This window comes from Dermacentor albipictus, unplaced genomic scaffold (assembly GCF_038994185.2).
Source record: "Dermacentor albipictus isolate Rhodes 1998 colony unplaced genomic scaffold, USDA_Dalb.pri_finalv2 scaffold_19, whole genome shotgun sequence".
NCBI classification, from domain to species: Eukaryota; Metazoa; Arthropoda; class Arachnida; order Ixodida; family Ixodidae; genus Dermacentor; species Dermacentor albipictus.
The window spans coordinates 718,244-735,222 of NW_027225573.1; the positions used below are offsets into that span (position 1 = coordinate 718,244).

The window sequence follows — 16,979 nt, forward strand, 5'->3', positions numbered from 1 at the left end:
ATACGTTTGCCTGTCAAGCAGTTTTTTGCCGTTTGAAGCACACATTTTATACCTCTATTCATTAAAGTTGTCATTTATCTCCACGGGATGCTTCTACTATTACTTTAACATATGACTTAAAGGTAGCACTGAAAGCCAAAGAACAAAGTGCTTCCACGCCGATTAATGTTTCAGCATTTACGAACAAAACAGCATGTGCAGCTGTGCATGCTGTTCAATATATAAGCATGTACTATTTCCTGAAATATATGTATGCTCCATTTACTGCCAGTGACCTGCTTATAACCAATAATTTAGTTTCTTTTCACCATGTGCTTGCATTGAATATACCACAGGCATTGTAAGTTAAGCTACCAGAATAACAATCAGCTAGTCTAAGGTTACCTAATTGAACAAAATCATTGTAAAATTTGTGACGAAATGTGAGAAGAAAAGTATTCATTTCATTAAAGAGAAATGGTTACATAATAATGTTTGCACATTTTAAATGTAAAAAGGAAAATAGGGAGTACAACCATACCAATACAAAGACATAAGCACCAAATAATGGGCACAAGCTTGCTCAATTAAATTTTAAGCAGAACAGTTTTTTTAAGTAGCCTGACTACGAACTATTTATTACATGTTTTCATTCGAAAAGCACTGCATCTTATTATAAAGCACAAAAATAACCGGTCACATAAGTAAGAACAAGTCTGAGTGTGTCTTTAACACAAGGATAGAAAGTTGTGCGAGTTGGTACAGTAACATGATCTTGGATTGTAGCACGAAGTGACACGGACAGAGACCAGAAGCAGGTAGGATGAGCGCTAACTCTCAACTAAATTTTTATTGAAACGAAGAATATATATATATATATATATATATATATATATATATATATATATATATATATATATATATATAGGTGACTGCAAAAAACCGCAGCCCATCTAAATGTATATTGAATACATAGAAGTAAGATGAAGACGACAAACAAAAGCCATCAGCCATCAACTGCGTGGCAAATCTCAAATGAGTGCATGCTATTCTCTTATCAAGTATACCTGTAGGCATTGCGACCAATGTGCTCCCAAGATGTATGAGGCATTAGTCATTGCAGAGTTGTAAGGACATGACAATCCTAGGATGATTATGTTCTTGAGGCTTTTTTCCACACTTTCCATCTTTTGAAACGTGTATAGTCTAGTCATGAAAATAAAAATTCTACAACTGGCGTGTGATAAGTTTTGCGTCTTATTTTTTTAGCAGCTCATTGAAACGAGCCACGATGACAAATTCAAATGCCGTTACCTCATCAGACATTCAAATTTCTTAAACACAAACAAAACCAGATAGGCATTACAGTGAGCATGATTTAAACACATTACACTGGTTTAAAGTTATTGCACCACTTTGTGCCAGGTAAAAATGTTAGAAACATAAAAAATGTCAAGATTCTACGGCCAACCGCGAAAACTAAATAAAAAAAAATCATTAAGCTTTCTTAAACGGGTACAGGAGCTTTACAACTGGCCGTCTTGGTGATGGACACGCAGATAGATGAGCAGCCATTCTACTGAGACGAGAATGTTGAGGGCTTCGCATGGAAGTCTGCGAGACACTGCAGAGTAGTTCTTGGTCCACATGAAGGAGGTTGCTTGCATGCACATCTGGGCCACCATACTGAATGCATGGTGTTACCGGAACCTTTTCCCCCTGCATTGTGGTAAAAAAGCATGGTTAAGTTTATACGATATTTAATATGCAAAAAAAGAGGTGAGGCATGCAGACAGGACACTAAAGTAGAGAAGTGAACATGAACACGAAAAACATGAAAAATTTCATTAAATTGCTTTATTAGATAAAATTTTTATACTGTGTGTCATTCATTATGAGGGTTCATAACCGCAACATATTTAATATATAAGCAGGTAGAATTATCAGCTTGGTCAGTTTGCACAAGCTCGTTTGAGGCAAGAAATCGAGTTACACAAACACAACCTCAACATTCTTGATTGAAAAAGGAACACCTCAGATGACATGCAGTCCAGTGAGTGGGAATTGCACAGTTCAAGAAAAACAAATTAAAACTCACAGACCGAAAGCGAATTAATTGATAGGTTTTAGTAGCACAAGGGCATCTTTGGCGAATGAGCGCCAAGTCTATACTGCAAAAGATAAACTTAGTGCATCTTTACAAAGCAAATATATAAAGATGATTAATGCCTCTCTGCACTACAGTTGCTTTGCTCTAGCGTGAAATCATTTTAATGCATGCACACGTACATACACACGCTACACCCAAGTGTAACAGCTGCAGAATTAAAATTGGGCAGCAACAAAGTCGCAACATTTAACCATTGATCCCAAGCTGTACTAGTGACTGGAGGCAGTACCAATATCGCCAATGACGAGTCGCACTTTTTCTGCCCGATGTTACGCTGCTCTTATTGTCAAAGATGAGTTACAGCCGGCATTGAGGGAAAGCTGTCCGCAAGAGCAGCTCCTATTTTTCTGTTATTTCTAACCAGAGACCAATGAAGTAATATATTTTTAGAATGAGAATGACACCGAAAAATTGAGTACGTGAAAAATTCGGTACATTTTTCCGGAATTAACTTGGGGGTTAACGGCTAAAGAGGCAATCCAGAAACTAGAACAAGTTTTGACATGTTTGCTACTGTTAGATATGGAGCTGTTTCCTGCGATTACTTCGAGTTCCCCAGACCACATCGGATGGCAGCACAGCTAATTGAGGAATGCAGAAGCAGGAAAAGCACATTCCAGAGGAGCGGCCGAGCAAACAAGTTTAAGGCAACAAGTTCACGTGCCAACAAGTTCGTGCGCCGCCGGGATTAGCAGGTGGGCCTCCGACAATGGAGCATGAGCGCCCCCCCTCCTTCTCCAGCCTAGAAGAAGTGGATTGCCAGTCTGCGAGGCAAGACCGCAGAGAGCCGCCAGGTGCGACACCGCGACACGGGCGCCTACCATTGGCTGAAAGTGGCGTCATCGGAGCGGACTCTCCCATTGGTGAAACATGACGTGACTTACAGTGCTCGAAGGGTTTATAAGAAGCCTTCCAGAGAGACCTGAGCATTCTGGGACATGCCCTGATTCCCTGTTTCACCTCTCTCGAACTTCTTGCCGCGGGCCGCAGCGTCCGAGTTGCTGCCGGCCCGTAATGACTGCACGAATGTTAATTGACGCTCACCTCCCTGTACATAATGTAGAATAAACACTCCCAAGTTTTGGGTTTCCATCCCGAAGTCCGTCCCTCAACCCCTACATCTGGTGGCAGCGGTGGGATCGCCTCCGAATGCATCAGCTGGTGGCAGCGCTACGTATCAACCTTCGTCGAGAGAGATCCTAAGGAACCGGGAAGAGCGAAGAAAAGAGAGCCTTCGTCGAAAGAGGTCCGAAGAAACTGGGAGTAGCGAAGAAGGAGCGAGCCTTCGACCCAGGGAGTCCGGAGGAGCCGGGAACAGCGGACAAATGAACCGGATGGCAGGGTGCTGCAACCGTAAGTGAGCGCGTGGTTTTTTTCCTTATGATTCGCCAGACTCAAAGGTTGTGTGTTCAATTTTGATAGTTCTGGGAATCGGGAGTTTGTTGCATTGTGTGTTTGCACAAATTATTTAAGGAAAACAGTTCTAACCACCTGTCGGGGCAGCTGCCATGGATCTTAGAGGGTTGACGAGGTTAGACTTGTTGTTGGTGTGCGACGATTTGGGAGTTGAGGCGGACGAACGGATGAAAACGCCAGCTATCATAAAGGCGATTGAAGATAGTGGCAACGATGACAAAAGCATTGAGCTTGCTTGGGAGGTGATACAGGAGCCACGGGAGCGTGTGCGTCGTGTACGTTTGCGAGAGCGTCGTGAGCTTAGGAGTGAGCGTCAGCGTGAAGAACGCGAGAATGAACGGAAGCATGAGCTTCAAGAACTTACTCTTAGGTGTGAGCGTCACGGACGTGAGAATGAACGCGAACGTGAGCGAGAGGAAAAGTATGAGAGAGAGAAGGCAGCACTGATCAAAGAGCTACAGTATTGTGATCAGTTATTGGCACAGAGACAACGGCTGTCTGAGAATTCTGTAGGTAGTACAGAGCGAAAGAATGAGGAAGCATCTAGCAGATTTTCGCCAGAAGCCGACGAAAAGAGTAGTGCCTGTGAGATTGGCTGCCGATTGATAAGTGAAGGGAAAAGGCTAGCTGATAACGATGCCTTAGTGGCAACAGAGGCCGTTAAAGGCCGCAAGGAGAGCGACGAGGTGCTGTGCCAACAGATGACTGTAGAGACAGCTAGGCCAGCTGCGAACAATTTGGCACAGTCACCACGTGTGTTCGTCGCTGGTAATGTTAGCGAGGTTGCTAGCGAAGAAAAGGGTACTGTTGACGCAACAGAAGCGAGCACCCATGTCAGGTCAGATGTGCGTGCAGAAGTGAAGTGCGAACTGAGCGATGCAGTTGAGAGTAGTTCTCGGGATGGCGAGCTCCGTAGTCCACGAGAGAACAACTGCATTGTTCAGGGATCGGTGCGGCTCTCCGCCAGTCTAGGTAGCCTAGAGAGGGATGATTCAGTTATTAATCATTCGGACTGTGCGCGTGAGACAGCGATCGATACCGACGGGCTGTGTGCCGATGCACAGCGTGCGCTGGGCAATGTAGTAGAGGGCAGTTCGCAAGAGTGCGAGTTGTCTAACTCGAGTAAAGCCTGCTGCATTGTGCCAGAGTCGGTTGAGCTGTCCGCCAGTCGAGGCAGAGAGAGGGTTGATTTAAATGTAAATCACTCAGACTGTGCGGGTAAGAGACCGATCCGGGCCGACGAAATGTGTACCGGCCAGCACGAGGCACGAGAAGGCGACATAAAAGTGAGTGCGAAGAGAAAGCGCCGTAAAAAGAAGCGCAGTAAAGACCGAAAGACGGTAATTAATGTAGCGCCGCCAAAGATGGCAAGAACCCCAAATGGGCAGGGCGCGAGGAAGAAGGTGCGGTCGTCTAGGACGATGTTGACGCATCCAAAACGTTCGAGCCACAGGTCAAAGGGGGACCGCGAAGAATGTTCTGCACGGACGCGGACAAAGGGCACGAGGCAGTTAAGCTCCTCGTCGTTCCGTAGTTCTTCTCATAGCTCAGCGTGCAGTTCGAAGAAACGCAAGGTGGCAGGACGAGACCAGGTGGGGAGTAGCGACGCGGTCAATCGAGCTTGTGTTGAAAGCGGGGCGCGGGGACGCAAATTGGCAGGAGACCGTAACGTCTTGGGGGAGCTGATAGTGAATCAGCCCTTTTGTTGTCTCTCGGCAGCCAGAGTAGCTTTCAAGCCGCGACCACCGCGAGGACGGCTCAGAGTATGAGTCAGACATAAGCGTTTGGAAAGGGAGGCGAAGAGCCCTTCCGTAGAAATGGAGTGTTTTGTTTTTTTATTTTTGAGCATCGGAATGTTTTCGCGATTTGAGACTAAGATTTCTTTCAATATGTAAAGGTATGAGCTTTGTTTGTGTTTTCGTTCGAGAAGCTCGAGATTTGAAAGATGCGTTTTATGTAAACCTGTAGTCTCGCGAGGTGTTCATTAATAAGTATATAGGCTTTCCTTTTTGTGTATATGAGTAACCTGAGGGTCAAGGTTATTGTTGAGAGGCCTATCGTAACGCGCGTGTGTGTTATTTAACCTTCTTTCTTTTTAAGTGTTGAATTTTCTAAGGTTAAACGCGTAGATTTTCAGTGAGTGCATGATTTGCACGGAGAAGCGTTCTTAGTTCCATTAGCGCGTGTCCTGTGTGGACGGAAGGAAGCAGTTTTATGACTGGGTTGCTCGTGTATGTTGAGGGCAGCCGTATTCTGACTTCTTTAATAAGTATGCGTGGAACGAGTTATGAAAAGACGCATTATTTTAAGGGTTCTGCGGAGTGTGTAAGTCCCGCAAGTTTAATTGTTCGTTTATGTCACGTTTCCTGTAGTACTTTCAGGGAAGAAACGTGAGTAAGCGTAAGTGAAAAGTTTGCCTACAACGCAAGTACGCGTTTTGTTTAGTGACCACAAGGCTAGTGCGCTTGTGATTACGTACTTGTGAGGTTGACCAGATTGTCCAGTGGCACCATTACGTGCGATAAGTACGCCACTGCGATAGATTGGAAACATGCTGTTCGTGTAGTTAGGCCACTTAAGTTATGTTCGGCTGTTTTCATTTGTTGTTTGCATCATCAACGACCCTTTTGTTTTGCAACAACAATAGTGCTCTGGTCTTGTCGGCATTCGGGGAGAAATGGATAGCGGTTTTGAAGGGTGGTTGGAACTGTTTTGTCGAAATTGGGGAAATAAAAGATCAGGGTTGATTTTGACTCAGTAATAGTCTGGCGAGTCAGGGGTGAAGAGCCTGCGCTTACGCGTGGTGCAGCGCTGTGTTGTTTGGTTTGTTTGACGTATGTTCTCCAGGGTCCAGGATCCCGAGGGTTGTCAAACGAGGCTCGACCCCAGTACCCTGCAGCTTCTTTGAGCGTTCCTCATGGCCAGCGAATTGAGTTCACCGGCCATTCAGAACAACCGGGGCGAGGACGAGCTGTTAGATATGGAGCTGTTTCCTGCGATTACTTCGAGTTCCCCAGACCACATCGGATGGCAGCACAGCTAATTGAGGAATGCAGAAGCAGGAAAAGCACATTCCAGAGGAGCGGCCGAGCAAACAAGTTTAAGGCAACAAGTTCACGTGCCAACAAGTTCGTGCGCCGCCGGGATTAGCAGGTGGGCCTCCGACAATGGAGCATGAGCGCCCCCCCTCCTTCTCCAGCCTAGAAGAAGTGGATTGCCAGTCTGCGAGGCAAGACCGCAGAGAGCCGCCAGGTGCGACACCGCGACACGGGCGCCTACCATTGGCTGAAAGTGGCGTCATCGGAGCGGACTCTCCCATTGGTGAAACATGACGTGACTTACAGTGCTCGAAGGGTTTATAAGAAGCCTTCCAGAGAGACCTGAGCATTCTGGGACATGCCCTGATTCCCTGTTTCACCTCTCTCGAACTTCTTGCCGCGGGCCGCAGCGTCCGAGTTGCTGCCGGCCCGTAATGACTGCACGAATGTTAATTGACGCTCACCTCCCTGTACATAATGTAGAATAAACACTCCCAAGTTTTGGGTTTCCATCCCGAAGTCCGTCCCTCAACCCCTACACTACCAGTGAATGCTAGAAAATATGTTGGCATTCTGTAGTTTTGTCCAACAATGCAAAAGGGATTCTTAATAACTGAGGAAATAAATGGAAAAGTATCATGAAGTATATTTCGTGAATGTAATGCAGAATCACTCAACTTCTGTTACTATATAATCTCCACTTGAATAACCTGCACTTTCTGAACTAGTTCAGGAGGTGCTGCATTTCACTACTCATTCCACCAGTTCAACGTGGCAGCAACTGCATGTTGTGATTTGTTTTACTTAGTGCAGGCTTTGTACAGGGCGAGTTCACAGCTGTGCTGTGATAAGATTTGAGACCACATTGAGATGCTGAACAAGATGAATTCATTCTTTTTAAAATGAAGCTCCTGTTCTTCGAAACAAGAAGAAAGGATACTGAGGGCCAAAATTTTTCTGAATCACAGCTGGAAGATGCCAGGGAAGGCACGTGGAAACTCATTTATAATTTTCTATTTAAATGTAGAAATGATAAAGGGAAATGAAAATGGTAAAAAAAAAACAACCAGACATGGGGGGAGAACGAACCTACAGCCTTTGCATTAGGCATGCGATGCACTAACCACTGTGCCACCGAGGCAGCATTCAACCATCCACAATGGCCCCTCAGATTGTCGACGCTCGAACACGGCCGTAGTTCCACAGTGGTTAGTATATCACATGCGTAATGTGAAGGTTATGGGTCCGTTCCCCACCCACAGGTGGATATCTTTTAATCCACTTTCACTTACCTAGAATTTATCGTTTCTATACTTCATATAAAAAACTTAAAACATGTTCCTGTATGCTTTCCTTGGCCTCATTATCTGCTGGCTTCTTCCAGTTCTGTTACTTCCAACATTTATACATATTCTAATCTGGTAAGTAAACAGTTTTGCATGATGCTGGAATGCAATATAAAACATTATTGCAGGGCCGTGTTATGTAGAATGCCTTACATTGCCCAGGGAAGGTGTATTATTGTCAATCTGAAAAAAAAAATTCCCACTCAAGGCAGAAATGCTGTGTAGTGCTGTGTAGAACAGGGTTTACCGAAAACATCTTGTTCAGAAATAAAGCCACCAAACAAGAAGGAAATATGAAAACTAGATGAAAATTTGTGCAGTTGCATGTTAAAAATTTAGCACAGCAACAGATGACATAATGAAGGAAGTGCGAAGATGGTCTATTTTGGACACATGAGGCAATATACTTGAAAGATGCATATGAGCTTACACGTGGAGAAATATCGTTTATGTAGCAGCTAAACTACGAACAGGCCTAGAGCACACTGATACAAGGTGTCGAGCATGTAAATCTTATGCCCTTAAGTCAAAGAAACATGGCTGTTTCTCATGATTCGCTACACATGGCTGGCTCACACAACTTGGCCACTTCTATATATGCCTTGTATTTACCAGGTGGTCTGTATGACATGCTCAAACTTTAAATATGTACAAGTGCCACGTAGCTGGACAGTACCGAGGTAATGTCGTTTGTCATCATTTTGAGGAAGTGAAACCAATTCTTGCATTTTTCCTAATTAGGTAATTAGTTATTAACAATTATTTAACTGCTCAAACATTTTATTCAAAGCAAAAGTGTCAGTGCGAAAATTGTAGAGCATCCTGAAAAATTCCCAATCCAGTTTTCTACTGTTCAGTAGGTGCAACAAATTTTTCTTTTCAAGCTTGAAAGAAGCCAGTGAACACATGCAAGAAGTGCCATGCAACTAACCGCTCGTGCACCTGAACACCATTTGGCTCCTTCCATGCTTGAAAAAAACTTTTTGAAAAGAATATTTTAGAAATTGATTAATTATTATTGACTATGTTTTAGGCAAAATGCATGAAATAGTGTGACTGCCACTTCCATTTTCGGCGACATGAATTGACTCCATTTGCATGTCCAAATCCAGCTATACATGGTGCGTGTTTTGAGCTGGTTCTGTAATTTAGGCTGGTTTTGACTAATTGAAGCTTCACACCTTAATAATGGAGTCAGCCTAAAAAGAAATTGGTACATAAACAGTCGCTGTCAGTACTCCATACTCCTTTAACTTAGTGCAAAGTGCTTGTGAGCCAAGAAGTTGGTAGATCTAATCAGTATTTCTCATTTTGACCTGGTGTTATAGCCCACTTACTATGATGCCATGCTGCTCAGTCATGCTGGCCCCAGCTTCAATCTAGGCCATGGCAGCTGCCCTCCAATGAGGGTAAAATGCAATACCGCTTATGCCCTTAGATTCAGGTGTACATTAAAGAAACCAGGTTCCCAAAACTTTAGGTTTTGGAATGTAAAAGCCCATAACTTAATTTTAAAATCTAAAGGTGCTTTATTAGGAGCAGGGGCATCATTTTGAGCTTTTACTGCACTGCCATGGCACCAAAAAGCTCCAAATAAATAAAAACAATTTCTTAGACAATGTACATATCTTGCAAACAATTACAAACACTTCTCTGCATGCACCTCCGTTGCTGTTATATTTAGATCCGTATGCCAAGGCGGGTTATGATGTTAGAACATGTTTCAAATTTTTTTTACCGCTTTAAAGTTGTTGGTTATTTTGCATCTCACTGTGTGTCGAACGCACATTTCAGACCATCAATTTCTTCAGAAAGTGCACTCCTCTTTATTTATTTGTGCATGCAAAAAGGGTTCAGAAGAACTGCTTTCTGAAGGTCTGTATAACAAGCAAAAACCAATTCTATGTAGGCTGCACAAAGAGAAAGGATTGGTTTGTAAATATGTTATTTAGTTCTTAAAAAAGAGGCAGCTGTCAGTATTCTGTTCCAAAGTAAAAATTGCCCCTACCTGGCTCTGCTTCATTTTCCGATGTTGATGGTCCATTTGGGGGCACTCAACTGATAGGCTGCACTTTGGCGATGTCGGGTGTGCTGTCACCAGGCCCAAGGTCGATCGACATCCTCACCAAAAGTCGAGTCCAAACGCTATAAAAGAAATATCTCATCATTTTGCTATCAGTTTTGTCATCTTGCGTGTTTCACACACGGCCATCAGTGAAATATTTCGTCACTTGGATACTGAAAGAAATTCAAGCATTTTCTGGCAGCCAAGCTGATGATGATGATGTGTGGTGTTTTATGGCGCAAGGGCCAGGTTTGGCCAAAGAGCGCCATGACAAGTGGTAATGTTGACGACGTATTATGGAAGATGTGACTTGGCTGTAAACTGGCCTAAAAATTGTCGCTGTAAAGTGCGTAAAATCTACGTGCTATAAAATTATGGCGATGACTAATGACGAATACTATTAACATTAAAATCCATCGTGGAAGAATGATACAAAATAGAAAATATATAGGATGGTAAAATTACTTGGAGCACTGCTGCCCCGCCGGAGTCCTTGAAACACAAGGGCCTAGAGGCATGTGCTATACGAAAGAGCTATCACAGCGGCATCCTCTGAAGAGAGGGCGGCAGCCAAGCTGAATACACAGTAAATGGAGAACATTAAAGAGCAAATGCAGTTGTCGCATTAGATTGATCAAGTACAGCAGAAATGGAAATAAATCAGTGATAGTGTGTCTGTTGGCTTTGAATGCAAGAAACGTAAAAACAGGAACTTGCAGCCACGCCACTTTGAATTTCCCGCGTTTGCTACACCTCACAAGTTTGGCATCGTCCGGTACTCGGGGATAGTAACCGCTTAAAATCAAGATGAACGAGCGTCGGCATAAATTAACAGGATACTTAACCGGGCAATATAGGCGCATAAAAACTCACGTAGCGAAGCTACTGTCAATTACCCGATGACGCATCTGGGGGCGGTGCAGTTTGGGCGAACAATTCAAAACGGAATGCGAGTTTCACTTGTTTCACGCCTACTAAGCTAACACAGAATTTGAGTTTCTTACTAAACTATACTGGATATTTACGCTCCGAATAAAACGCTGGAAATTTTGCTACCTCACATTGCATACGTATGAGTGAGGAAATTGCTTTTATTGTGTTCTACCCAGACGTCACGCAGCAGCTACCACTCTCATTCAACAAAAGCATGAAAGTGGTACTCGTGACACCGAAAACAAACATATACAGCGCCAACGTTACGCCTCTTGGAGTTGGAACTAAGCACGATCAAGCCAGTTAGTTTTCTAGCTTTCATAACGCCATGAACACGACCAAACATCGAGCGAAAAAACTCTCTGCTCTCGAAAATTATTATCGCTTCCATTTATATACCTATCGCTGCCACAAGCAAAAGTCAATGGGCTAGCTGTCCACAAACCGCAGGTTAGACTGACAGCAACATACTACGGTAACGTAAAACAATTTCCACGCTGACTTAGCAGCCGCGGTGTGCTCTAAGTGCCAAAGTTCTCGTTTGCCGCTCGAAATTCACACCATGATCACGGGCACTGCATCTTTCACATGAAATATTGCACGCTTTGCTCCGGAGCTCAATAGGAGGGCGAAACGCATTTGCACGTACCTGAAATCCGCATGCCGGAAACCCGTCGACGCTTCCGAGAACGGGGCGCACAGCCATACACCCGTACGGCGGCTTGACTTGGACGTGAGGCACTTCTATCAAACATTTCACATGCGACATATTTCACACCGATTGCGCGAGCACCAGAAAATGACGCAGGCCGCATTGCGACGCCGAGCAGACGTGCAGCCACCAATGCGCTGTGTGCGCGGATTGCAGAGAACAAAACTATACGAAACGTTAGACGCGAGAAGATGGCGGCTCTCGTTGAGGCACGGAGTTTCCTTCCTCCGTGCGTTGAGGAGACGAAGCGGACGAAGCAATGACGCGCGAATGAATGTTGCCAACTGTTGGTTCCGCGTTACGCCGGCGGTGGCGGCTTTAGTGGCGTGTGTTGCGGCTGTCTAATTTTTTATTTCTTTTCCCCAAACAGTACAGCTAAGATCAGTTCTTTGTTTGAATTTTTAGCTGTGTCGTTTGGCATTGTCTTTGTCTTTTTATGCTATAAGCGGCCAATTATGGCCTCTCAGGTTCGCGCGCGCCAGCTTCGCGCGCAAATCTCAGAGGCCATAAGACAACTCGTTAGGAAGTGCCGTTATTGTCGTTGTTAACGTTTCATCATCCTTTCTTCAACTGAGATAGAAAGGTAGTGTCTCTTTTCCCGGGGTTCGGAGGGGGCGATCAAGACGGCATCGCTCAGCGGGGGGTGGGGGAGTAGGTTGGTGTTGGTTCTTATCGCGAAATTCGCGAACCCTGCGATTTTTTTTATAACGTAAGCATTGCTATACTTCCCCTACAAGAAAAACCATCCGTCCGTCAGTGCGTACCGCACGATATCTTTCAAAATAGAACCCGCAGCAGCGAGTGAATTCACCTTCGTGCTACCTCTCGCTCAACGCGACCGAAGCGGCGAGAACACTGCGCTCACGAAGCTTTCAGCTTATGCCGCACTATGCGCTTTCCGCAGATCACTTTCAAGATAGGTGTGCGCGCGTCTGTTTTCAAAGCGAAGTAAACGGTGAGAACACAGCGCGTGAAGTTTTCAGCAGTGGGCACACTCTGTCCACAATGCAGTTCGCTTTCAAGATACGGTTCGCGCGGCACATGCCACAAGCAGCCGCCGCCGGAGAACGGTTGATAATGGTTCGTCGCGGATGAGGAGGGCTAAAGAGCGATAACGGCTCAAAACGAACGGAACGTCACCAGCGCGCCTGGCCCCGCCACCTGCAGTACTTTGCTTGCGCTGCCGACCAGAGCAGCCCGTGTCGCCGCAACGCTGTCGCTTATACTTGTCGGATCAAGTCTCATAACATTGATAACGACATGGACTGCGTGTAGATGAGGAAGAGTCACAATGCTTACGCACACTTAGACAAATCCTAGAGGAGTTCCTGTGTGATTTTTTCACCGGAAATGTACAGTCAGCGGTGGGACCCAGAGTTGACAATGCCTGTAAGAGGGGTGCCAAGCTTTTTTTCTTTTGTGAGAGTCTTGCCCAGCTCCCAAAGATCTGCTCAAGCTAAGACTTTCTGATGGCTGTATGTGTTTTTTTTTTATTGTCGCATGCCCTCGAACAGCCACGATTCCTACAGTGTAATGGTATTAATGCAGTATTCACGTCCAAAGGGAAATGCAGCCGTTAATTGGGCTGCCTAAGGTTTGCGGCCCGGCAGCAGCTGCCCTCCCGTCCCCCGTTTCCGTTGACAAGTTAGGGGGAGGGGTCTAGAGCAATCTTACACCCCCCTCGCCACAGTGGCGTAACCAGAAAATTTTTTCGTGTAAGGTGGGGGGGGGGTCCCAATTGACCGTGGAGGGTGAAGGAGCGGGGCCATTGCCATAGCAGCAAAAATTTTATTGTTAGTGAGCGTTACAAGTGCACGGTGTGCCCCACTTGGCTAAGCCGCTACTAGCCCCCCCCCCCCCCCCCCCGCTATCGACGCAAATCGAGCTATTAGAACGTGCATGACACGCATGCATGACATAACATGAAAGATATGCCGCGAAGCTAGCATGCATGTCGTCACATCATCATCATCATCATCAGCTTATTTTGACGTCCATCGCAGGACGAAAGCTTCTCCAGCGATCTCCAATACCCCTGTCTTGTGCCAACTGGTTCCACGTGTTTTCAAGTTTCCCGAATCCATCACGCCCACATTATTCTCTGCCGTCCTCGACTGTGCTTTCCTTCCCTTAGCACCCATTTTGAAACTCCAATAGACCAGCAGTTCTCTCCCTTACGCATTGCAATGTCTGCCCAGCACGACTTCTTCCTCATAATTTCAACCAGAATATCAGCTATTCCCGTTCGCTCTCTAATCCACATCGCTGTCTTCCAGTCTATTATCATCATGCCTAATAATTTTAATTCCATCGTTCGTTGCGCGGTCCTCAACGTCTTCCCAAGCTTCTTTGGTAACTTCCAAGTTTCGGCCCCATACGTTAGTAACGGTAGAAAGCTATGGTTAGCAGTAAGCTCCCTGGTCATGATTTAGTAATGCCTGCCGTAAGGTCTCCAGCTAATGTGTTATTTTTGTTAATTTCCTTGATCAGAGGCCCCTGCGAGTAATTAAGCTCAATAAACGTATTTCTGCGCAGGTTCTAGAGGCTTACTGCCGACCATGACATTCGCTCTCTCGCCACGCTACGGAACATTACTTTTCTCATCTGCATACTAACTCTCAGTCAGACTTACACTTTCTTCGACAAGTTCCTCAAACCTTTGTTGCAAATAGTCTGCAGCGTTGCTGAGTATGCCAATGTCATCTACGAACCGTAAGTTGGTGAGCTATTTACCGTTACCCCTCACTCCTAACCATTCCCAGTCTAACTGGTTGCACACCTTTAAGTATTCAGTGACAGCATTGTAAATATTTTGCTATTGATCATATGAAGCCTTTTGCAGATATCTGGCTATGCAAAGTCTGCGCGTTAGTGTCATCCGTTCGATATCAACATTCGAGGGAAACTTCATTTTTGACCACTGTTCGGAGCCAGTGCGCTGCTGCCTAGGTGGCCCGATCTAATCATTCCAGCTACCTGACTCAAGCGCAGGTAGCGCGCGTTTCATGTACAGCCAATATCAACGCCTTAACTGGCAATGTTCATTCATCATATACTGTAAGCTTGTTCACTTACTCCCTTATAATTAGGGTGTAAATTAGAAAGACTGGGGTGTTCCAAGGGTGTTGTCTTGTTGAACACCCTTTTCCGTTAAAAAAGGGTGTTTCAAGGGTGTTTACAAGGGTGAAAAGATGAATACACCCGCATTACACCCATAAGGGTGTGAAAATTTTTAGAGTGTACATTGAAAGAATTTCCAGAAAAGCTCCCGTGGAAGCACCGCCCCTTTGCTTGGATCTGAGAAAGCTCACGGAGTGACCAAAAATCAACGCTGACCACTTCGGTGAAAGTGAGCACCCTCCCTATGTTCTCCACAACGCCACACCAAACTCCATGAAAACAAACACTCTAACCCCCTCTGTGCTCTCAACAGCACCATTACGGTTCTTGTACTAAACACGAAACGCGCACCCGATAAAGAGTCCGGGATACAGACCTCCACAAATGGTGCTCTCAAAGAAGGCACATTCAAAGAGAATAAACAGCTAAAGAATAGATTGCAAGGCAATTCCTAACAGTCATTCGGCCAGGCAAGACACAGCTGAGGCGAGCGAAGAAAGTTTATATTTTGCCCTGTCTCGCTCCGAGTGAAATTCTGTCAATTTTCATTGGGTTTACCAACTTGCTGACATGCGTCGCATGACTCAGCAAGCGTTTCAACCTCTTTCAAGCATCCTGGCCAATAGAAATCTTGCGCTCGCCAAGCCTATGTCTTCTTGATACCGAAGTTACCCGCCCAAGCATTCCCATGCGCTAACTCTAAAGGCTGTGGTCGGTACTTTTCTGGCACGGGTAGTTGGTTGTATGTCCGACCCTTGAAATCCTGATATTTCCGGTACTTTAGACCTGGCCTAGTGCAGAACGATATGTTCTTTCGGGCCACTCCTTCATTTACATGAGCCTGCAGCACAGTTAGCGAAGGGCTACTTTTATGTGCCGCGATAAGCACCTCTCGTTCAACCGTATCAAGCTGCTCCCAGCAAAAGGATGCGCGACTAAGCAGTGAACCTTCCACTTCAGTTCTAGGCGCCCCATTTTCCAGAGTCTCGAAAGGCTCCTCACCCACTGTCACTGATTCCGTAATTGATCCATCATAATTCTGAGTCATCTGCTTTTCATCAGTCGTTTCTCCCGGCCTAGGCTGCCGCTGTGAGGACGTTATATTGACAGTTTCTTCGTTTGAAGATGAGCTGTCGCGTTTCTTTGAGAGGGCGCGTAATTGCGATCGCGTTAATGGCATGCAAGCGAGACTGGTAGACAACGACCAGCCCTCCTTTTCTAAAAGCTGCTCCGATTTGCTCGAAAAAAGATATGAAATAAGTTCGGGTAAACTTGGACTCACGGCAGCCTCCGTTTGCAACCTTCCAAAAACGACCTCGAGGGTTACCCTAGCAACTGGCAAGCACGCGCTCTGCTGTTCTGTGACTCGTCTGATCCAAGCACAATCCCCTGTATAGTATTTGGGTGAAACACATGACGGATGAGTAATATCCATGGTAGCGGCGGAATCGCGAAGTGTCCTGCACATTTTCCCGTTTACCACGACCTCCTGCATATATGGCTCGAGAAGCCCCAGATTGATCTGAATAGCTAATGCCGGCGAACGCGATTTGCTGCTTGCAATTTGAGGAAATATAGCCTTCTATGTTGCAACAGAAGCAGATAATTGGTCTCCAGACCTCGAACGCGCGCTCTACGTCTGCCTTAGCTTTAGCGTCCTCAGCCGACTGGGCTGTCTCTACTAGCCCTTCCCTCGCCACCTCAGCCTTATTGGATACTCCCCTGCTGAACTGGTCGCTCGTAGATGATTTCTTATTCGGCTAAATTGGGCTGCGAGGAGAAGACTGCTTTACAGAATAGTCCTTTTTTCCTAGCCTATCTTCCCGAATAGGTTTTCTTGGAAGTTTCGGCGCATGTAATATTCCTCCGCGAGCTGCGCTGCCTTCTCTAGGTGTACCTCTGGGAGCTTGTCCTGCAGCCAAAGTTTAACTTCTGGAAGAACTCGATAAAACTGCTCCAGTGCTATGCATTCACGCACCTCCTCGTGGTTGCCATGCACTTCTGCACTTTTGAGTCGCTCTCTTAAGTTAAACTTTAACTCGTTCGCGAACTCAGTGTGCGACTCATTGCCCCTTTTTGCCTGTCTAAACCGCTGTCGAAATGCCTCGAAAGAGAGGCGGTATTCGCAAAGAAGCGCGGCTTTTACCTCTCCATAGTTCTTGTAGTCTTGTTTAGACAAGCGTGCGAGAACTTCCGCGGC

The 16,979-nt window shown here is 45.6% G+C and overlaps 1 protein-coding gene and 1 long non-coding RNA gene across 2 annotated transcripts in view; one reads left to right on the forward strand and one right to left on the reverse strand.

The window, feature by feature from the left end:
• LOC139052181 (uncharacterized) overlaps window positions 1-16,979 on the forward strand; it is a 170,212-nt gene that overhangs the window by 50,645 nt on the left and 102,588 nt on the right. The gene's annotated exons all lie outside the window — the stretch shown is intronic.
• On the reverse strand, window positions 1,510-11,714 carry LOC139052178 (uncharacterized). The gene is made up of 3 exons (XR_011509769.1): window positions 11,597-11,714; window positions 9,958-10,094; window positions 1,510-1,698 (listed from the first exon to the last, which is right to left on the reverse strand). It is a non-coding gene; the product is annotated as an uncharacterized lncRNA (long non-coding RNA).